The 24,021-nt window shown below is 41.8% G+C and overlaps 1 protein-coding gene across 6 annotated transcripts in view; it reads right to left on the reverse strand.

The window, feature by feature from the left end:
- Nucleotides 1-24,021, reverse strand: part of ITPR1 (inositol 1,4,5-trisphosphate receptor type 1) — a 345,755-nt gene that overhangs the window by 218,946 nt on the left and 102,788 nt on the right. The gene's annotated exons all lie outside the window — the stretch shown is intronic.

The following is a 24,021-nucleotide window of genomic DNA, read 5'->3' on the forward strand; positions in this document are numbered from 1 at the left end:
CTCATCCTCTGTCACCCACTTCTTCTCCTGCCCTCAATCTTTCCCAGCATCAGGGTCTTTTCCAGTAACTCAGCTCTTTGCATCATATGCAATAACAGCATATACAAGCATTTCTGGATATAAATCCAACTCTCATCAATTCAACAAAATTTTTAGAAAAATAGAAGTTTATTAGGAGGCACCTCCCTGGGCAATGGTTTCTTGAGTGTTGTTTTAATTCTCTGGGGACTAGGAAGAAACTAGACAAACTTGCACGCAGACATTCTATACCTTGTCCCTCTCTCAGTACACAGTGATATGCTTCCGCTTAGGGATGCCTGGGATTGTGACTTTTTACACTGTTTTATGTAGTAGAAGATGGAGCTAGAGGTAAAGAACCCAACTGCCAATGCAGGAGACATAAGAGTTACGGGTTCAATTCCTGAGTCAGGAAGATCCCCTGGAGAAGGAAATGGCAACCCACTCCAGTATTTTTGCCTGGACAATCCTATGAACAGAGGAGCCTGGTAGGGTACAGTCCATGGGGTCACAAAGAGTCAGACACAACTGAAGCAACTTAGCACATACAGTAGAACCAACTCACAAAATGGACTAGCGGCTTCAAAAGATGCCGGCAATGAAATAAAAACATCAAAGACACTAGCAGTGCAAACCCCACAAACAAGAAAAAGGAAAAATAATGATGATCTAAGGAGGTCTAAAAAAAAAGACACCCAGATACTAAAAGTTGTTTTAAAATACTTAACATTTTGCCTCTAATGATAAACTTTACTCAAGGCATTCATGTGCCTTAAGGTATATCTGATAACGCGCTAATCATGATTAAGAGGACACCACATTATTTTGTTTAATCGTAATCTCTTTCATTGTCTATTTTCCTGCTTGTTTTTATAAAGTATACATTAGTACAGTAACACATGTATATAACTTTTAAACATACATACATACACAAAGTTTAGGGATATTTTTGTGTAACATTTTTCACAGGGATATGCCATCAAAAAAGTTTTAAAATAACTTCTAAAAAACTAATATTAAAATTTATACTCACTTCCTAAAAATTCTATCATTTAATATAAAGGATTTTCAAATGGTATTTATAGAGTAAATAAATTTGGAATGAACACCCAGATCTGGAAGAACTGTGCTCAGAAAGTAGATCAGACCAAGCCTTTCAAGAAATTCAGTCTAACTGTACACTAATTCTTATCTGTCCACAGAAACATTTTCTGACAGGATAAGTAAGTACCTAGTTACTGTGTTAGCCAAACAACGATCTCAAAGTGAGAAATACTTATTTGCTCTCAAATACATAGACACTAAGTATCTGTGCTCAGTCATGTCCAACTCTTTGTGACCCCACGAACTGGAGCCAGCAGGCTCCTCTGTTCATGTGGAATTTCCCAGAGAAGAACACTGGAGTGGGTTCCTTTTCCAGTGGCTCTTCCTGGACCGAGGAACAAACCCACGTCTCTTGTGTCTCCTTCATTGGCAAGTGGATTCTTTACCACTAAGCCATCTGGGAAGCCCATAGACACTAAGACTTTCCTCTAATTCAGACCACCCTTTCTTCTAGTTGGAATCAATGAACTTTTACTAAGCACAGTACAAATACGTGACATCACTCAGAAAAAAACTGAAATCATGCAACTGTAGAAATAGAAGGTACTTTCCTATTTCTACAAATCTCCTTCTTCACTACATACTTCTACGTAGTCACAAGTAGCTATAAGGTAAATATAAAAGCCATCTTTATCAAGAATACAATTCATCTACATGTGAAAGACGCTATCCAGGTCTTTACAGAACAAAGGGCAGGCCAGGAAACTGGTTTAAAAGATAGCACTGCTCTCTCCATCTCCAATGAAAGTCACAGGTCATTGTTATTTACTCTATGAGTGGCAACTTCATAACATCACTGAATGACAGTTTTTCTACCAGTTTGAACTATGTGAACTCTCCACTTGCCCTGAGAACAATAACACACAACCATGAGACCCCTGGCCAGCATTAAACGTCTTATCTTTGACACAGGATAGAGGGTGGCATATGTGTACTGGGCCATGGCGACTTCCTTGATAAGCGTATGACATCATACAAAAACATTCAAAACATTTAAGTCACCAGCATTCATATTTGATATATGATTTACTTTATGGGTCAATTGAGGTTAATAATTTCAATTTTCATCAGTAAGAAGATACTGAGAAAATTGTCTGTTTATTTCCTCTTAAACAATTCATATGATGATAGCTAAACGGTATGCATTACCACCCTCTCAATAATTTAATTAAGTTGATTTGAGGATCAACCGGATCTATAATATCAGGGAATTAACATGCAATGGATAGCATCCTTTTACAACTGTTCATAGTACAGCCAAGTCAAGCACCCCACTTAACAAACCAATGGACTACCAACAGGCTCAAAATTTCAGATATTTCCCATTCACCTAAGATGGGAATGTGAACGGAAGCACTATCAATCCAATCAAAGTCTTTCTGTAACTTCCAAAGCAACTATTTTTCTTGGATAAAACAGAGCACTGTACTGGGTTAAGCATTTTTACAACTAACCATCTATGTAAATACAAGCGATGCTAACACACTAGTAACAGAACCAAATTAGCCTTGCTGATTTGGTCCTGCCTTCCCAGTTGCTTAGCAACTGATTCAAAGTGAAAATTAAATTAAGCAATTCAAATGGGATGTTAAAGTAACCTGAAATTCTGCACTTCAGGGGCTCTGTACTGCCCTTTGCTATTTGGACAGCACAACAGGACGAAATGAAAGTTCTGCTGGATCTTAATACTGTGCTAAGTATAGAAATGCATAAATACAGGAAATCCAGTGCAAGAGTTGTACCTATTTGGGGGAAGCAAGTATGCATGTGTGTCTATATATCTGCATGTACACACACACACACATACACACTCTGCAATTTGATTTCGCCCCAAAGAAATGTCACAAAGATCTCTTATGTGACAAGTGTTTTTGGTTTTTTTTTTTTCAGGTCTTTGAAGAATAAACTAAACTCAGCTTTCAAAAGATTACTTTGGAATATTCCTATGTTTTAGCAGATGCCACACACTGGGCCGGCAAAGGAGGAGTTAGCTGAATGGAAGGGCTGGGGTAAGTGTTAGAGGGCGCGTGGCCTGGAGAGGGGCCAGAGGTGGTCCTCCATGGCTTAGGGAGCATTCTAGAACTCAGCAGGAGGGAGAACACTCAACTGCTTAGCAGATGTGTTAACCGTGACCCGAAGACTGTGGTGCTCGGCTGGGGAAGACAGGAGTAAGGGGAGCACAGGGTGCTTGGAGCCCACCTTAATGTAAGCGGTCCCGGGGTGGGGTGAGAAGGCAAAGCAGCCAACCTCGGAGGGAACACACATCAGACTTAGTGAGAAAATAAAGTCTGCCGGAAGAACAGCTGAAACCCAGGTCCTCACTGTCCTCCACAACCTTGAACTCTAGAATGGAAGGTCCCTGACGGCAGACACTTGTATTTGTTCTGTAGGTGGGCCGCGGGGAGGCAGTGCCTGTCCTGCAAAAGCAGTGGGAAAGGAGCAAAGGACTTTAAGCAAAGAAGAACCTGATTTATGTTTCTATGGGAGCCTTCTTCCTGGTCATGGTGCCTACCATGAAGAGAGAGCTGGGAAGGGGTGGATTTAGAGGAGAAGGGGAGAAGTCAAGAATCTTCTTTTGGCTATGCTTGGTTTGACATGCATATGAGACAACCAAGCTGAAATGTTCAGAGGGCCGTCCGTCAACTGAAAATACAGGCCAGTCAGTAGTTTAAGGTGATGGGGGCAGAAGAGAAGGAAGGATGGGGTGCCAGAGAGAGGAGAGGAGAGTTGAGGAAATCAGTAAGACGAATACAATGCAGTGACCCACTCTGGCTCGGGAGATGTAACTAAACCTAGAGAATATGTTAACTGAGGCTTACAAAGTCTTGAACTTGATACGAAGTTAGTTTTCAGAGGACAGAATAAAGACATTCCCTCTCCTTTTCCCCTTCCCCCAACAAATCCCCAATACAATGAAAATTAAAAACAAAAAAATGCAAGTTCATCTTCTAAGAATCGTAAATACATCTTCCCAAGTTGGAATAAATGAACATAGAAAGAAGATGGATGGGTGGACTCAATCGATGGAGGGATCCTCTTTCCATCTTTGTTTATATATTCAATACCTTTTAATAATCTATAATGGAGAAGAATCTAAAAAAGAATATGTGTATGTGCGTATCTCTGAGTCACTTTGTCATATACGTGAAACTAACAAAACATTGTAAATCAACCATACTTCAATGACTTTTTAAAAAATCTAGTATGTCTTTAGCTCAATAGTGAACAACACTTACAGTCATAAAAAGCTAACACTAGATATAAATTTAGCCAGAAGATGTGATATAATTTTACCTGGAGGATGGAGGGTGCACAAGGAGATGTCAGAAGCCACCCTCATCTATAATAACAGGGCATGAACAGGTGATATTTAAAAGAGATTAATCTACAGACATGAAGAGACACACATCATCCAGAAATACAGTGGTAAATACCAAAAGAAAATGTCAACATGTTTTAAGTTGTTGCCTCTACAAAGTGGGAAGGCGTGAGGTGCCAGACATAGGAGTGTTATTTTTATTCTGCACTTTATCAATATTTGACTTTTTTGGTTCAATTCATATAAAATTAACTGGTTTCAAGTGAACAATTCTGCGGCATTCCATGCATTCCCAATGTTGTACAATCACCACTTCTAAGTTCTGAGACATTTTAATCACTCCCAAGAGGAAAACCTGTATCTATGAAGCAATTCCTCCTCCAACCCATGTACCCATGAAAGTCTTTAACTTTTATAAATGACCTTTTAATACTAAAGCACTGTTCAATATCATACTGAGATATCATTTTACACTACAGGGTGACAAAAGGCAACATATAATCTACAATATAATCCAGCAACTCTCTGCCAGATATAACATTTCTGAGAAATCTCTCCTAGGTCACCAGATCTCACACTTCGGTATGTGGAAGGATTCTCTAGGAAAAAGATTCATGAAAAGGCACATCTTCTCTTGAGCTCATTGGCCTGAAAGAAATACTAAACTCGTGCTCACAGGTCATCAGTGATAACCAATCACACGACCCTTCTACCCCGCCATGATCCAGGAACTAAGAAATGCACTTCAGTTGAATGCTCAGGAAGAAGAAATGAGTTTGCTAAAGACGGAACCAACCCCTGCTGCAGTCTGTCCTCATTTGCCAAGCATCCGTTTCGCTGTCTCTTACCCCACCCCCTGGCTGACGTGGTGGCAGTTAACTAGGCAAACACAGTCCCTTATTGCAAAGAATCTGAGCTCTTGTAACCCACCTCACTGATCAAAGAGACCAACAGTCAACAAGCTATTTAAAAAAAAAACAAAAAACTTAATTCAACCAGCATACATAAATGCAACTTTATATAGGGAGAAATCAAGGGTAAATTTACATGAACTCAAATAAGAAAAATTTTAAGTGTTGATCATACATATCTTCTTTTGAAAAAGGTTAAGAGGCAACAGAATAAACATTTCAGAAGGCACTGACAGTGTGATCAACAAAGAGAAAGGGGAATGTTAATTTCCCACCAAGGGAGTTAAGAGTCCAAAAAAGCAATGAAAGGGGAAAACAAGAATTGTTGGGTGTTAAGGACTTTCCCAACTCGACTTACAAGACCAACAGTTTCACGACTTATCATCTTAGTAGACTTCTGTATCATCTTAGCAGACTTCTGTATCATCCTGTCTCAAGTGTACTCAGTAAATTCAGGATCAATGAATGAATGAGTGGATACTCAAGGTGGAAGAACAGTCTTCAGTGGCAGTTCACAAAAGGAAAACCTCTTACTTCCAACAAAAGCCTTCCACAAACAAGTAATTAAGTCCACTTCACTTAAAGAGGAAGCCAGCACAGCACAATGTTGTGCCTGTTGCATGCGAACCACATTTCCCAAGTCAGGACAGAAGCGGCTCTTTGAAGTCTGGTGACATTTTCCAAATGGAACTGCCAAATCAACCTTCCATTACTTGTCTGCAGAAAACAGACACTGTTCCTGAGGGACAAAGGACAACAAGGTAATTTTTTCCCACGTTAAGTGACCAGATGTTTTTTTAGACTGAGGACACCCACGGTTACTATCCTGTAAACTTTATCATCTTTCCTGGTTGCAGAACCATCATTCATAAACACACTAAAAAACCAGAAATGTAGGGAGAAACTTCCCTTTTTGACCTCCTTGGCTTGGCCAATTAAAGATTTTTTTTTATTGGAGTATAACTGCATTACAATGTTGTGTTCGTTTCTGCTGAACAACAAAGTGAATCAGTCATATATATACATATATCACCTCCCTACCATACCACCCATCTAGGTCATCACTGAGCTTGGCCAATTCAATTTTGATTTACCTTTTTGCAAGGATTACTGAATATAGATCAACTTTAACCCAGAGAAGAAAAGTAAAAAATTAATGGGGAAGGCAAGGCCACTTCCCATTGTGGTTGAAAGAAGGGACCAGCAATCCCTTCCAGGGAACACAGGCAGCTGTCTCCACTTAGACAGCTAGGGCCTCTGTCCTGGCCTCTGCACCTGCACAGATGGATACGACATCCCAGCGCAAGTTAAAGACTGCTCGTGGGAGCAGGGCCGGATGTCCGGGGAACTGTCAAGAGACTGCTTCTCTCAGCACCTCGGCCTGGTTCCCTGTGGCCCTATTGACTCTGCGAGTGATCAATATTCTCCCAATGACTTCCTCTTTGGCTTAGGTTAGTCATTTTCTATTGTTTGCAATCAAAAGTGTGAGCTGACCCATCGAGTGATAAAACATATTGCACTCTGCTGGTGAAATAAATAAGCAAATGCCAACAAAAATAAGAGACAGGGAATCTGGAAACCAGGATTCCAGCCCTGGCTCCACCACTCACTAGCTGAGCAGTCATGGCCAGGTTACTAAAGCTCTCTGTGTCCACAGGTCTTCCTCTAGAAAACAGATCATCGCCAAGGACCACAGAGCCCGAAGACCTGCTCTAGTCTGTGGAAGCTTACAGATCACGTCAGACAAGTCACAGAAAGCCCAACACGGAAGCACTGAGCTGGGCATTGGTCTGGAAACTGGACGACTTGGTTTAAACAGCTCTATTATATGTTAGTTGTATGACTCTGGGGGAATTAGCTCATCTCTTGCCTATACAAGGGCAATAGTCATAATGCGTAACACAAATTAACCTAAAAGATTAACTACTTCACTTAAAGCACTTAGTACAGATCATGGCACAGAGTGAACAAATATTAGCTGCCAAGACAGAATGGATAAACACATTACGTCTTCACACAAAAGTGCGATGCTGGATGGTTATGCTGCAGTAGAAACAAGCTATTGTTACACGGAACAACGTGGATGCACTTCACAAACATTATTTGGAATGAAGAAAACCAAGGCAAAAAGAATACATTTATACTGAATGAATCCATTCACATGACATTCAAAACGAGGCAAAAGTTATCAATAGCTAGACAGTCAGAATAGCAGTTACCTTTGGAAGGGGGGTATTTCTGAGGTGCCCTTTGGAGAAGGGGCACTTTCTGGGGTACTAGAGATGTTCTATCTCAATCTAGATGAGGGTCATGGGGGTACACTTGGATTTAAAAATTGAGCATCGCTCAGATTTAAGATTTGTGCATCTGTGTGTGTGTGTGTGTGTGTGTGTGTGTGTGTATAATACCTTAAGGGGAAAAAAATGAAGTAGTGGTTGTTCTCACAATAAGGAGGATGATGGTCTTGCTGATAATAGAAAACCAAGCTTTCCCTTCATGTAAAAGGTCAACAATAGTGTCTGACTTCCGTGGCTGTGAAAACATGCTTTGTTTTGCCAGGGTTGGGGCTGGGTGTTTGCTGGTACATAATGGAGACGAGGAAGGGCGGAAGAGAGATGACATCACTGGTTCCCCAAAGGGCCTCCGTTATTTGTTCACTGCATGCCACTCTGGACACTGAGGGCAGTGAGCATTCCCTGGCCCCAAGCCTGATGCCCAGAGGGACTCTGGTTTTCCCCCACTGATGCCCTGCTCTATTCATATGGCTTTAAACCATTAATAGGAAGCAGCTGAAAAATGTAATCTGTAATGAAGGGCCACGATGGCTGACATTTGCTTCAATATAATTGGGGAGAGTGAGCTGGGAGGAGAAAGATGACATGAGATGAACTATGAATTGTTAACAGCAGAGGTTACATGGAGGTTCATCAAACTATTATTCTCTCAATTTGTATATGTGCTTTACATGTTTTTTTAATAAAATATATTTTTGTATATTCAAAATCATCTATGAAATGTATGTTCAGGTGTGAACCTTCTACAAAACTCCATCAAATATTCACCAAGTTCAAAACAAGGCTACTTTTAAGAGGAGAGAAGAAATGAAGGAAAAAAAGAAGAAAGGGAAAGAGGGAGGGACAGAGAGAAAGAGAAAAAAAGAAAAGAAAGGAAAGGGGGAGGAGAAAAGCCTGTTCTATATGGAATCTGGTGTAATTTTTCAACCTATCTGAAAACCAGTATATTTTGGAAATGAGTAACCAGCTGGATGGACTTGTCAAAAAGTTAAGAAATGCGCAAACAGAGACGATGACCAGCTCTATGTTAGATACATGAATCAACAAAATTGGGGACTTTGGGTTACAAACCTTGCCGTGTAGAACTCTACATGCTCAGTCTCTCTCGAGGAAAACACAATCTCATGGTGCACAGCCTTGGCTATTTCAAAAATTACAGCACGTGTGAACCTCTGAGGATATGTCACATCTACAAAAGCGCATTCAGAAGGTCTTGAACATCTGGTCTGAAAAGATTTACATAAGCTGTTGGGTTGGTCATTCCAAGATCCTCCTGGAAAAATACTTTTGCCATCAGAAATTCCCATAACATGAAGAAACTGTACATGTTTCTCTCGAGTTTGATTTCTATTTCACTCAACAAACATTTCTTAAGCCTCTGTGTGCTGGAAAACCTGGTCCCTGAGGGTCCTCAGGAAGACAGAAGAGCTGACAGGTAACTGCAGGGTGTTTGAAGCATCTACTGCTCAGGCCAGTGGGCAGGGCAGGAAAAGGGATGGATGATGTAGGAAGAGTGAGAAGCTGGAGAAATCTGTAATGTATAACCACATCACCCCCAGAATTAACCTGCTTTTCTGTGAAGTGGGTCAGACTTCCTGACCAGGTCCATGATCTAGAAGAGAAAGGTTAATACTGCCAACCTGCCGGTCCTTCTCTTGCCCCCACCCGGGGGAGAAGCCATCACCCTGACCTCACGCGTGCCCTCCCGCCCATGTTCTCCATGTGGTGTTCAAGGCACCCTTAGCCGACTGAGCAAAGCTGTCACTGCTGGCTTGTTTTCATTTCTCCACAGAGAGGCAAGAAGGCAAGTGGACACCAACAACCAACAGAAGACATAGCCCCATTTCTCTTACCTTTATTTTCCTGGTCTACCACTGCAGACCTAGTGACCCAGCTCTGGGTCCCTCTGTGCTTCCAACACCCAGCCCCTTCCAGGCAACAGATGGACCACTCCCTAGATACATATATTTAAAACAAAATTTTTTTTTTTCATACTAAAGCATACCCACAGTGAAGAGATTGCTTCCAAAGGGATCCTTTCATTCACCCTAATTCAGTGAAAAGGAACTAAATAAAACAAATCAAGAGTCACTCAAAGATGTCACATATTTAACCTAGATACAGGAAAAAACCTACTGTCTTCATTTATATCATGACTTATGTTTTCTTGACTTACATTTTTAATCCTAGCAAACACAGCCTACCATCAAACAGACTTTTCAAGTCAAAATATCTCAAGAAAAATGACTGTTGGGCTTTTTCTCTCCTCTGGAACACCTGCCTGAAAGACATGACACATTTCCATGCAAAATAGTGACTTATTAGAGCAGCGATTCTCCAGGAAGTCACCTCAAGATGACCCCTCCCCTCAAAACAATCACACCAGGGTTTCTCAGCGCCAGTCCTGACACTCTGGGCATCATCTCTAGTTCTCTGTTGGGAGAACCCTGGCAGCATCTGTGGTCTCTATATTCCAGGTGTTGTAGCATACCATCTTCCAGGTCTTACAGTCAAGAATGCTCCCCCCACACCCCTAGAACCACAGGATTAAACCTTCCTCTCCCTTCTTCTTAAGAATCAATGTGCTCAAGTGACCCAAACTGACAAAATGAACTAAGTAGGTGGTGGGGAGGGAAGCATTCCTGACTCTTTTCATGTCATGAAACCACCTTCTTTGCTTGCTGTATATGAAACTCTACCTGATGGCTAGAGCTCTCTTTCTAAAACTGACTTGGAAGGGGAGACATTAGAATTGACATATGTACACTACTGATCCTTGGAAGGAAAGTTATGACCAGCCTAGATAGCATATTAAAAAGCAGAGACATTACATTGTCAACAAAGGTCCGTCTAGTCAAGGCTATGGTTTTTCCAGTGGTCATGTATGGATGTGAGAGTTGGACTATAAAGAAAGCTGAGCACTGAAGAATTGATGCTTTTGAACTGTGGTGTTGGAGAAGACTCTTGAGAGTCCCTTGGACTGCAAGGAGATCCAACCAGTCCATCCTAAAGGAGATCAGTCCTGGGTGTTCATTGGAAGGACTGATGTTGAAGCTGAAACTCCAATACTTTGGCCACCTGATGCAAAGAACTGACTCCTTTGAAAAGACCCTGATGTTGGGAAAGATTGAGGGTAGGAGAAGAAGGGGATGACAGAGGATGAGATAGTTGGATAGCATCACCGACTCAGTGGACATGAGTTTAGGTAGACTCCGGGAGTTGGTGATGGACAGGGAGGCCTGGTGTGCTGCAATTCATGGGGTCGCAAGGAGTCGGACACAATTGAGCAACTGAACTGAACACTACTGATGGTGGTGGTTTAGTTGTCAAATTCTGTCCGACTACTGTGATCTTGTGGACTGTCTTCCATCCACAGAATTTCTCCAAGCAAGAATACTAGAATGGGTTGCCATTTCCTTCTCCAGGGATTCTTCCTGACCCAGGGACCGAACCCAGGTCTCCTGCACTGCAGGTGGATTTTTTACTGACTGAGTCACCAGGGAATTCTCCATACACTACTGATACTGTGTATAAAATAGATAACTAATGAGAATCTACTCATTATAGCTCAGGAAGTCTATTCAGTGCTGTCAGGTGACCTAAAGGGGAAGGAAATCCAAAAATGGGGGGATATATGCATACATATGGCCGATTCACTTTGCCGTACAGTAGAAATTAATACAACATTGTAGGTTTGGAGCCAAGGAATTCCTATTTTTAACAATGTGATTCTTCTTTGTGATTCTTCTCCAAATGATTCTTCTGTTTTTTTATGACAGTATAGTTTATTTACAATGTTGTGTTAATTTCAAGTGTATAGCATAGTGATTCAGTTATACATATGTTACACATGTGTATCTTTTCCAGATTCTTTTCCTTTATAGGTTATTACAAGATGTTCCCTGTGCTATACAGTAGGTCCATGCTTTTTATTTTATATATAGTTATGTATCTGCTAATCCCAATGTCCTTATTTATCCTTCCCCCTCCTTTCCCCTTTGGTAATCATAAATTTGTGTTCCATGTCTGTGAGTGTATTTCTGTTTTGTAAATAAGTTCACTTACATCATTTTTTAGGCTTCACATACAAATGATACCATATAATATTTGCCTTTGCCTGACTTACTTCCATAATAAAGAATGAAATAATGCCATTTGCAACAATATGGATGGACCAAGAGATTAGCCCACTATGTGAAATCAGTCAGGTGATTCTAATGTGATTTGTCCCCAGCTGTACCCTGGGGAACACCAACACATAGAATAAATTAATTCTCAAAGCAGCATTTTTCAAACATTTATATGGAGACCAATAATCTGAACATCTTGTTGACATGCAGGCACTGATTGAATGGATGTGGGGAGGGGTCTGAGAAGCTCCCGGCCTGGGGGCCGCTCTGAGTGGCAACATTCTAAGAGCCTGAAGTCACTGCCAGCCACTGGGAATGCCCAGTCCTGCCAGTACATCCTTCAAGGTGTTTGGCAACAAAGCGTTCAGATGCCTCAGATGTCAGTGTGGTAGAAAGGACATCAGCTGAGGATGGGTGGTCGTTCGCTTGGCCCATCCATCTCCCCAGTTTCATTTCTTTAAAGTGCTCCTCCACCAGCACCCAGCTCTCACCATTCCAAAACACAGTTCTCACAAACATGCACCATATGTCACTCTTCTGTAATTTTACCAAGTTGTTCTCTCCGCCTGAAATTGTATTCCCAGGTCACTAACTGCGTCAGCACCATGGCCATTTTCTGACTAGCCTACTCTTCATCCCTCACGCTTTCAGCTCACCTCAAAGCACCCAAGTCCCCAGAGGAGGCTTCCCTGTTCGCTATCCTACCCCCACACCATGATGCTGTCATTGCTCCTTCCTCCAGGATCCCAATGTTTTCTCCCTTCAGTTCAGTTGCTCAGTCGTGTCCAACTCTTTGTGACCCCACTGACTACAGCACACTAGGCTTCCCTGTCTATCACCAATTCCCGGAGCCTATTAAAACTCATGTCCATCACGTTGGTGATGCCATCCAACCATCTCATTCTCTACCGTCCCCTTCTCCTCCCCTTATGACCTGTGTAGCAGGTGCGTGGAACATTAAAGACTCATCTATTCAGTGGGAAAAATTATTTCCTCTGTCCCTAGATATTAAAAAAAAACATGCACAGGACTTCCCTGGTTGTCCAGTGGTTAAGAATACGCCTGACAGTGCAGGGGACATGGATTCAACCCCTGGTCCAGAAAGATTCCACATGCTGCAGGGCAACTAAGCCCATGTGCCACAACTACCGATCCAGCATGCGCTAGAGCCCATGATCTGCAACAAGAAAAACCACCACACTGAGAAGCCTGTGTATTGCAACCAGAGAGTAGCCCCCACTGACCGCAACTAGAGAAAGGCCATGCACAGCAATGAAGACCCAGTGCAGCCAAAAATGATAAACTAATCACATTTTAAAAAACAGCAAGACATCGACAATTACCAGTTGCCAACAGTACCAATTCAGAAATTCACAGTACCTAACCACTTACAATGGTTAAAGCTGCCAGTATTATTTCAAGCCAGGCTTTTCACTTACACCCCCGTCCTTCCCACTGTATCCCCATCGTGCCCACCTCACTTTCTGGTCCCCCCCATGGTGGATGCAGGGGATTTGGAGAGAGACGAAGGACAAGGAGAGCAGACTAGTCCCTCCTTAGCTGGAAGAATCAAGCTGGCATCACATTCCAGTCCTGCATGATCGACAGATATGTAGAGCTGCTTCTTCCACGAGCACTTCCTCTTAGATTTTTATTTGTAAATAATTGCAAGCTTACATAAAAGTTGCAAGAGTAATAAAACATAGACTACTCTTCACCTAAAGTCACCTACTGCTAACATTTTGTCCATGTGCTTTATCACTCATGTTCTCTCTGTATGTACACATATAATATATAATATTTCATACGTATGGTATATATTGTACCTGTGACATACTTTCCTGCGCTACTTGGGAGTAAGTTACATATATTATTGCCCTTTTTAAATTTATTTCAGTGTCCATTCCCTAAGACTAAGGATATTTTCTAACATGATTGCAGCTCAATTATCAACTGCAGTAAATTTAACGTTGGTCCTGTACTTGCATCTCATCTATGGTCCACACTTGCATTTTGTCATTTGGCCCAATAATGTCCTGCTCAGCACTTCCTGACCCAGTCCAGAGTCCAGTTTAGGACAAGGGATTGCATTTAGTTCTGATGTGACTACAGTTGTTCTTCAGTTTCTATGATCATGACATTTTTCAAAAACACAACTCCCCACTTTAAAAAATAGAGTATTCCTCAATAGGTATTTGTCCGATGTTTCCTCAAGATTCAACTCTAGCTGGAGTTCTGCATAAGAGATGCTGTGGGCTTCTTAAGGCGACATCTGGTGACACATGGCATCCATCTGCTCTGGTTGGCACTTTAATAGGAACCTTGAAGATTAGCCTGCCATTGCTTGACATCCCTCCTCTGTATTCCCTCTTCAGGGGGAAAAGCATCTCCTCGGGCAGTCACAACCCCTTTCCAGCCACTGAAGACCCAACCCATCAACCCATGTTTCTCCTCCATGGAGCCCCCTTTCTGACTCAGACAACCCCTACATCAGCTCCCCCCAACACACTCACACGTGGCCCTTATGTGCCCAATGGAAATATCACTCCTTCTTTGCCCAGGGAAATGATGCCGATATAGTAGAAACGCTCTTTTACTGTACTGTCAACAGAGCTAGACAGCCTCTTTCATCCCCATATATTCCCTGGCTGGAGTCAGCCACCCCCACCCCCTCCCCAAGCAGAGGAGACACACACCCAACTCTCCAAGTAATCCATTGTAACTTTTTTCAGCTAATGCTTTTACAAAGGCTCTGACCCCCCAACAGGAATGCATCCTCCTTTGTCCCAGTGCCTCGGCAGACTTCTGACTTCATCTGTCTCCTGACCTGCCTCCCACCTCCCACCTCCATAACTCTGCAAATGCCTGCGAACAAAGGTCTGGGGGCTTATTCATCACTGTGTCCCAAACGGCCCAGCAGACACATGTGCCTTCCACAACCACTGTTGAGTTATAATGTATCTCCCCCCTAGAACACATCTTCAGACACGTTTGAAAACTGTCATCTGAAAAGTAGGTTTTGCCTTATTTCCATCTCCTTTACTTCTTTTTTTTTTCATTTGTTTAGTCAAAACTTGATACTTTATTACTTCATTTAGTATTTCTATTTTCTTTTCATATGTTTCATTACTAGAAAGCTTGAATGTTTTATACCAATATGTACCCATTTAAAAAAATCGAGATATCATTCATAGCCAAGAAAATTTACACCTTTAAAGTTCACGCGTGCTATGCTAAGTCACTTCAGTCATGTCTGACTCTTGCGACCCCACAGACTGTAGCCAAGCTCCTCTGTCCAAGGGATTCTCTAGGCAAGAATACTAGAGTGGGTTGCCATGCCCTCCCCTCCAGGGGATCTTCCCGACCCAGGGATCAAACCCACATCTCTTTACATCTCCTGCACTGGCAGGCAGGTTCTTTACCACTAGTGCCACCTGGGAAGCCCCCTTAAAGTATATAGTTTATTTATTGATTTATTTTTTACTAATTCAGAGTTGGTATAACCATCACCACTGTCTAATTTCAGAAACCTATTAGCAGTCACTGTCCACTCTCCTCTCCCCCCCTCAGGACCTAGCAGCTACTGGTCTCCTTTCTGTCTCTATGAATTGTGGACATTTCACATAAATGGAATCATAAAATACACGACCTTTTGTGACTAGCTTCTTTCACTTAGCATAATGTTTAGAAGGCTCATCCACATTGTGGCATGTATCAGTATTTCATTCCTTTTTGAGTTCAGTTCAGTTGCTCAGTCGTGTCTGACTCCTTGCGACCCCATGGACTGCAGCACTCCAGGCTTCCCTGTCCATCACCAACGCCCAGAGCCTACTCAAACTCATGTCCATCGCATCAGTGATGCCATCCAACCATCTCATCCTCTGTCTTCCCCTTCTCCTCCCGCCTTCAATCTTTCCCAGCATTAGGGTCTTTTCAAATGAGTCCATTCTTCGAATGAGGTGGCCAAAGTGTTGTGGAGTTTCAGCTTCAGCATCAGTCCTTCCAATGAACACCTAGGACTGATTTCCTTAGGATGGACTGGTTGGATCTCCTTGCAGTCCAAGGGAATCTCAAGAGTCTTCTCCAACACCACAGTTCAAAAGCATCAATTCTTTGGCACTCAGCTTTCTTTATAGTCCAACTCTCACATCCGTACAGGACTACTGGAAAAACCATAACTTTGACTAGATGGACCTTTGTTGGTAAAGTCAACCTTTTTATGGTTGAATAATAGCCCACTGTGTGGCTATATCATATTTTGTTTATCCATTCAGTTGATGGACATTTGAGCAGTTCCTACTTTTTAGCTATCATGAATAATGTTGCTAGAAACATTCAGTTATAAGTTTTTATGCAAGTATTTTTTTTAACTTCTCTTGGGCATGTTTTTAGAAGTGGAATGCTGGCTATTATGGTAACTATATTCAACCTTTTGAGGAACTGCCAAACTATTTCACAAAACGGTTGCGTGATTTTCAGTCTCAGCTGTATGAGGGTCCCAGTTTCTCCTCATCCTCCCCAACACTTATTACTGTCCACCTTTTTGACTTTAGTCATACTAGTGATTTCCATTTGCACTTCTCTGATGATTGATGATATGAGTACCTTTCCATGTGTTAATTGGCCATCTGTATATTTTCTTTAGAGAAATTTCTGTTCAAATCCTTTGTCCATTTTCAAACTGGATTTGTTGCTATGTAGTTCTAAGAGGTTTTTTTTTAATTGTGGAATTTTAAGAGTTCCCAGATACTAGTCCTTAACAGAAAAATGATTTGCAAACATTCTCTCCCTTTCTGTATGTCTCCTCACTTTCTTCATAATGTCCTTTGAAAGTTTTAAGTTTGATGACATCCAGTTTACCTATTCTTCATTTTGCTGCTTATACTTTTGGTATCGCATCAAGTAACTTCTGCCTAATCCAAGTTTGTGAAGATTTACACCTATGTTTTCTTCTAGGAGGTTCATAGTTTCAGCTCCTATATTCAGATCTTTGATTCATTTTGTATTAACTTTTGTGTATGGTGTGAGGTAAGGGTCCAATTTCATTCCTGTGTATCTGGGAATCCAGTTGTTGATCATTTACCCCTTTGGTCTTAGTAACTATATTGAAAATTAACTGACTTACACCAGTCATGGGTTTCCTTCTCCTTTATTTCTAACAGGCAATTAATGCCTACCTAACACTTCCCACACTCAACTACCACCAATAAAAGGGAAGAAAATATATTTGTTAAAAAACAAAAAAGTTCTAGAAACACCAAGAAAGTCTAAAAATACAATTAAAGACATCTGAAAATCTAAAATTAGCATCATTTCTCTGAAAGTTAAACACACACACACACACACACACACACACACACACACACACACATATAGGCTTCAAGAGATGCAGGTTCAATCCCTGGGTCAGGAAGATCCCCTAGAGTAGGAAATGGCAACCCACTGCAGCCTGGAAAACTGCAAGGACAGAGGAGCCTGGCAGGCTATCGTCCATTGGGTCACAAAGAGTTGGACATGACTGAGTATACACACACACACATACACACACACACACTCACACATATATACACACCAGCTATACTGCACTTTAGTATATAAGAATGTGAGCTGAAATACTGGGTCTGAAAACCCAACTTTTCAAATACAGGGAGAAGAAGGAAGGCCTTCAGAATGGGTCTCGCTGACATATAAGGCAGCATGAGATTAGATTCCCAGGCTACTTTTCTTTACTGTCAATAACTTTTTTAACAATGGATATGACAACATACTTGGCGAAGTTACCTTTGATGAAGTTCTCTTCCAGGAATAAACGCTGCTTGTAACACTGAATGAATTTCTCCAAAGGCCACAAAATTATGATGTGGTTTCACGAGCTGTACTATCCAACCAAGAAATTAAGTGGGACTCTCAATTTTATTTCTCCATCCCTTTGTTGTGATGGCTACTGAGGTTCTGTTGAACTCATCCTTGGGGAGCAAAACAGTCTTAGGGTGACAGAAGCTAGCTCTTTTGATTATCATCTTGACCTTTTTCCAAGAAATGTGTCCACCACCATTAACTTTATATACGCAGAATACCAACCTTCACACCATAATCTCCACACTACAATTTTCAAACAGCCACAGACTATCATTTTACACAGGCAACATATAGTTGACAAATGCCAGGAAAGTGTTCTCAATTTAGAAGCCAAAAATTGAAGCTATTTCAACCCTTCTCAAAAAAACACAAAACAGGAAGGTCGGTAGAGAAGGCGTTCTTTCTGAGCTCCAGCCTGTCGACCTTCAAAGAGCCCATCTGCACATTCCCCCAACAAGGCCACCCGTAAGGCTGGCTTCTCCTTAGAATCACAGAATTATGTAAGACCTCAGAAATCCTGGATGCCAATCCCAATCTATGAGGGAGCAGGATGAGTGGCCAGAAACTGGGGTCATGATGTCCAAAAATCTGCTTTAAATGGATAAACTGGGGTATACAATGGGACTGTGCTTAGCAGTGGGGGAAAAAAAAAAAAAAAACGACCAGACTTTTGATAGAACCGCAACATGAATGAATCTTAAGATAGGTGTGGTGTTATGAAAAGAAGTTGGACAAGAGTACATGATGTATGATGTCATTTCAACACAAAATTCTTGGAAATGCACACTAATCTACAGTGATGAAGCAGAGTTCCCACGGGTAGCAGTCAGGGTGGGGTAAAGGAGGGAACAGGGATTAAAAAGAGGCAGGATGAGACTTTTAGGGGTGGTTAATATCTTAGTTTAGTGATGGTTTCATGGGTATACACATGTGTCCAAACTTAGCAAATTATACATTTTTAAAATGTGGAGTTTATTTTCTGCCAATTATACCTCAATAAAGCAATTTAAAACAACAGTAACACAAAAACTATATCCACCAGCTCAAAATAGTGCATGCTGACATGCCAATCTGACACTGTCAAGCCCAAGATCAATTCAGGGCAGAGGACATCTGACTCATGCCAGTGCCAGGGAAGTAACGCCATGGCCCTGAGGGCTTGCAACTGTAAAAAAAAGTTGTATTGTAAAATACTCTTTTGTATGGCCACCACTGTCTGGGTGGGTGAGGGCTTCAGTCAATTATTTTCATTCAGTAATTTTCATTTCCATTGCATTTTCAACTTGCAATTGAAAATTTTCATTACTTTTCTTGACCGCAGAAGTATGGCATCACAACCCCAACAGCCTGCAGGAACCATTTAAGATATTTTAAGAAGGTAAGGACCACAGGAAAAGAAGGCATGCTAGTAAGCTGTTGAATGCTTTCCCCCTCACAAAAAAACTGCCAGTTTCTGACCATTTTGCCACCTGAGAATACTCATTAAAGCTGGCTGGATCTTCTCAATTTTCCCCCCAAACCAGAATTTTGTGTTTTTATGTAAAGCATGCAATTTGTTTTCAGGGTGAACCAACTAATTCATTTTTTTTTCTTTCCTAAAATTTATTTTACTGAAGTGTAGCTGATTTACAATGCTGTGTTAATTTCTACTGTACAAAGTGATTCAACATACACACACACATTATTTTTCATATTCTTTTCCATTATGGTTTATCATAGGATATTGAATATAGTCCCTGTGCTACACAGTAGGATCTTGCTGCTTATCCACTCCATATATAATAGTTTGCATCTATGAACCCCAAACTCAGTTTTTAAAACATCATGCAGGTTAAACAAAAACTAGTGAGAGCAGGAGTCAGCCCATAGGTTGCTGCTTTGCAAATGTGGACAGAGACGCTGTGAACACAGACTTTGGGTTCAGCACCAGCTCTAAATCCTCCTTCCTCTGGGACTTCAGGTGACTTACTCGACCTAAGAGCCCAGATCCCCACCTGTAAAATGGGTGTAAAATAATCATCAAGGATCCACATCTGAGGGGTGCAGTCACGATGAAATGTTTATACCTAGAAAATTCCCCATACACATCACCAGTATTATTCTCCAAATGAGAGCTCGCCTCACTTCAACAGACTTCTCCAAAAATAGATTTTTCCTTCATACTGAAGCTGTAGATGACATGAGGTTTGGAGTGATCTTAAGAACACTGGTGAAAGCAAACAGGCTTCAACAGGCCAGAGGAAGAGACAAAACAAAACTCATCACACCTCAACACGGATTCAGGTGTAAAGCTGTGTGTGTTGGGGAACAAACTCTAATTCACTAAGTAAGATACCAGCAATACAGGGATATGAGCTGAATGCATCAGCATTACATAGCACCAAACATGGTGGCTGGGGGGAGAAACTCGGTACTAATGATCCTGTGCACTAATTAGATGACACCTGAATACTACCTTTAGTTTTAGAAGCCGCTCTGTAGGAGACACAGTGAAAGAGATACAGCCAGAGAGGGTACCAGGACACTTGGTTACTTGACAATGTTCCCAGAGGAAAGTGGGGTTCAGGGAAGTTAAGGACCTTACGTGAGATCACTCCTGAGCTGAGACACTCCAAATCCACAGCTGGACTCAGACATTCTTTTGGAAAACTTCATTTGGACAAAGTTAAAACTATTTCTTTATTAAGACATGACAGAGCCTTCACTCTACTCCCACGTTTTGTGAACATCTTGAAAGGTAGACCACAACTGTGTTTCCTAAAACTTTTCCACCTTTATTTTTTTTAATCCTCTGGTCCAGCTGAGTTTTCCTGAAACAGACCCACAGAACCAAGTAGGGAGAAAACCTCTCTGCTGCCCTCAAGAATCACACGACCTTTTTAAGAGGATTTAACATCCATAGGAAGTGTGCAGAATAAGGGCCATGACAGGTGGTAGTCGAGTTTGCTTCCCTGAAACCAGGGGTGAGAAGAAAGGGACACCTCTGAACCGGGAGGAGAATTTAAGCTTAGCACTCGTTGCTATCCAGGGCTGAACACAGTCATGCAGACCTAGGACATGAAAGGTCGTGCTATTTGCCTCACTAATAAAAAGATTTCCAATGTTCACTAGCTAAGACATGGAGGCAACCTAAATGTACACCAAGAGAGGAATGGATGAAGAAGATGTGGTACATATATACAATGCAATACTACTGAGCCATTAGAAAGAATGAAATAATGCCATTTGCAGCAACATGGATGGACACAGAGAGTGTCATGTTGAGTAAAGTAAGTCAGAGAAGGAGAAATAGCATATGACATCCCTTATATGCAGAATCTAGAAAGAAATGATACAAGTGAAGTTACGTACAAAACAAAACAGACTCACAGACTTAGACAACGAACTTACATTTGCAGGCAGGAAGGATGAGGAGAAGGGTTAGTTAGAGAGTTTGGGATAGACACGTACATGGTGCTGTATCGAAAATGCATAACTGACAAGGTCCTACTGCGTAACACAGAGAACTCTGCTCAATGTTATGCGACAGCCTGGTTGGGAGGGGAGTTTGGGTGAGAATGGATACATGTATGTATGTATCCATGCACATATATATATACACATGGCTAAGTTGCTTTGTTGTTCACTTGAAACTATTATGACATTGCTAATCAGTTATACTCCAATATAAACTACAAAGTTTAAAAATAAATACAAGTGATTTTTCAAATAAATAAAAGTAAAAGAAGATTCAGCGGGAATCAGTCACAGAAACACATGACCAGCGAGCTCGATGGTTTATGGAGACTGTGCTTTCAATCTGAAAGTCAACTAACACCATCAACCTCCCAATGCGTGGGTCTCTGCAGATGTTTGCAAAACCAAACACAGGGATTAACACAAGGGAGATGACCACTGTGACTCTGTGTACTTTGGAGTCTAACCACACGGCAAGAAACGGCCCGCTGAGCAAGGAGGAGCAGCCTGCAATGAGCATAGTTAAGCAGGATCCCATATCAGAACACATCAGAACCCCCAGGTAAAGATTAATCATGAATTGACCTCTAGCCAAACCCAGTTATGGACCTGAATACAGCTCGGTCTCACGTCCGCCCCATTCCTTGTGCTCCTCAGTACCTAGAACAGCTCCTTGGCCCATCCCGACAGAACTCAAATGCCCCTTTTCCTTGGTGATGCCAGCCGGAAGTCATCTCGCCAACCTGGAAATCCCGTGAAACACCTGCCCACTCTCTCTCACAACGCTTCTCAGGTACATCCCGGGATTATTGCCTCACTGATCTACTGCACTGTGAGCTCCACAGGGGTCAAGTGACATCTCATCACCTACATATCCCCCACTCCCCACCCCAGAAGACCCTGCTCACTGCTCTGACTTAAGAACGCATCTGCTGAACCAAGAGTAGCTTCACTTAAGAGCATTATCCTAAGCCAAAGTCGCCAGCTGGTGGACTTCAGGCCAAATCCGGCTCACGGACCATGTTCTCTCTGGCTGGCTCAGTGTTTCAAACACTCCTATTAATTGCCACAATTTTAAAAGGAGGCAATTCCACATAAAAATCCTCCTCTCCATCTTTTTATTAAAAGACAAACAAAATCAAGAATTGGCAACGTGTTCTCCTATTTCTGCACGGCAACAAGTGGCTGGAGGTGAGTGAGAAGACCCCTTCAGACAGGACGTCCTCCTACTTCCTCATCTGTCCTCATCGTCTCTGAGCTCATTTACTCACATAGTGCTCTACAGGCCTCCCTCAGGCTTACTAAATATAATAAACTAAGTGCAAACCCTTGATGACACCTCAGCACACTGAGAATACCAGCCTCTAAAAGTTACGCGCTTTTCACTGACCCAGAGAAACACTGTGAAGTCAAGTTGCTTTAATGTCAATTTCAAGCACATTCCCATTTCCCCACTGAGTGACTTCTGTCTTGTCCTGTGTAATAAGCATGGAGTAGTTGCTGGGTTTAAACCCTGACAAGGTACGCAAATGAAAGGTGACTGTGGAAAGACCCAGCAGCTAATGAGGAGTTCTGATCACAAGAAGCTAAAACTGTAAGGAGGAGAGAGATTTCCATCTTTCAAAATTAAAAGGATTCTAGCAAAGAGGCAGTCATTTAACCCACAGAACCCAAAACCGGAAAGGCGACACTTCACACCTTCAGCAGGCTAACGGCCTGCTTTGGAGAATTGAAAACCCATCTGTGACCAGTGACTAAACTCCCCTGAACATAAACAAACCCCATGTTCCACCTCTGCCACCTATAAAACCGAGATCAGCAGAGTACAAACACCACTTAACACAAATAAGAGAGTATCATTTCACTTGACTACTAAGTCTGAGATTTGTAATCAAAGATGGTGACATAGGGCAGTTATAAACATTATTAAAAGCAATACCTTAAAAGCAGGAATGAAAACTCACACAAAGATTTTATCTATTTGTTTATGAACTTGGTTTTCAACCACAAAGGTAGACTCTTCACAAGAAAACCTAAAGAATATTGTTCTCATCTCTTGGCTTATAAAGGAGTTTTACTGTAGACTTACCTACAAGCAAGATACAGATACCAGTGCCAATTTAAGTGATTAAACTGGCATGCTAGCGAGGCTCTCATAAGCAGGGATCTGGATTTAATTTCTGGTTTCAACGTAATCACTGGGGTGGGGGGATGGCAGGGCAGGGTATGCTTAAGCAAATTCCAAAGAAAAACACGCACTGACCATTGACAAAATGAGGGTCTTACCTGCCCTTCTATTTCAAAAGAACATTATGCACCAGCCACGTTTCTAAAATTCTCCCAAAGATCATCAGTGACCTAGAGGCTAAAGTCAACTGACTTTTCAGATCTCATCCTCCCCAGTCCAGGCCTCATCTGACACCTTCCCTCATCCTCCCCTGGAACTGTTTACTCACTTGCCATTTCCAAGCCCCCTCTCTCTGTCTCATTGCTCCTCTTCAGGCCTCTTCACTACCACCCCCTTCTTCCCTCTTAAAAACATTTCTAAGTTGAGGTCCCTGCTTCCCACATATGCTGGCCCCAAATAACTAATACATACCAGGTACTATGTGAAACATTTCATATACGGTATCTACTTTAAGAACATCTCACAACCCTCTTTTTAGCTACACTGCCTTATTATCACCATCCTCATTTTTTCAGAAGAGGAACCTGAGGCTTAGCAACTGGCTCAAGTTATACATCATGTAACCATGAGAGCGGGGGACAGGTCTATCAGTCAGGACTAAATCCAGAGCCCAAACACTTAACCTCTCTGTACATTAAGCCTCCTCACCTAGGCAATACCATCTACAAGCTCAGTTTTTAATTTAATTTCTGCAGCAGAGACTGTTTGCTGCTTACTCAGTAACCACTCCCTTCTTCTCACT

This window comes from Muntiacus reevesi, chromosome 4 (genome assembly GCF_963930625.1).
Source record: "Muntiacus reevesi chromosome 4, mMunRee1.1, whole genome shotgun sequence".
In the NCBI taxonomy this organism is placed as follows: Eukaryota; Metazoa; Chordata; class Mammalia; order Artiodactyla; family Cervidae; genus Muntiacus; species Muntiacus reevesi.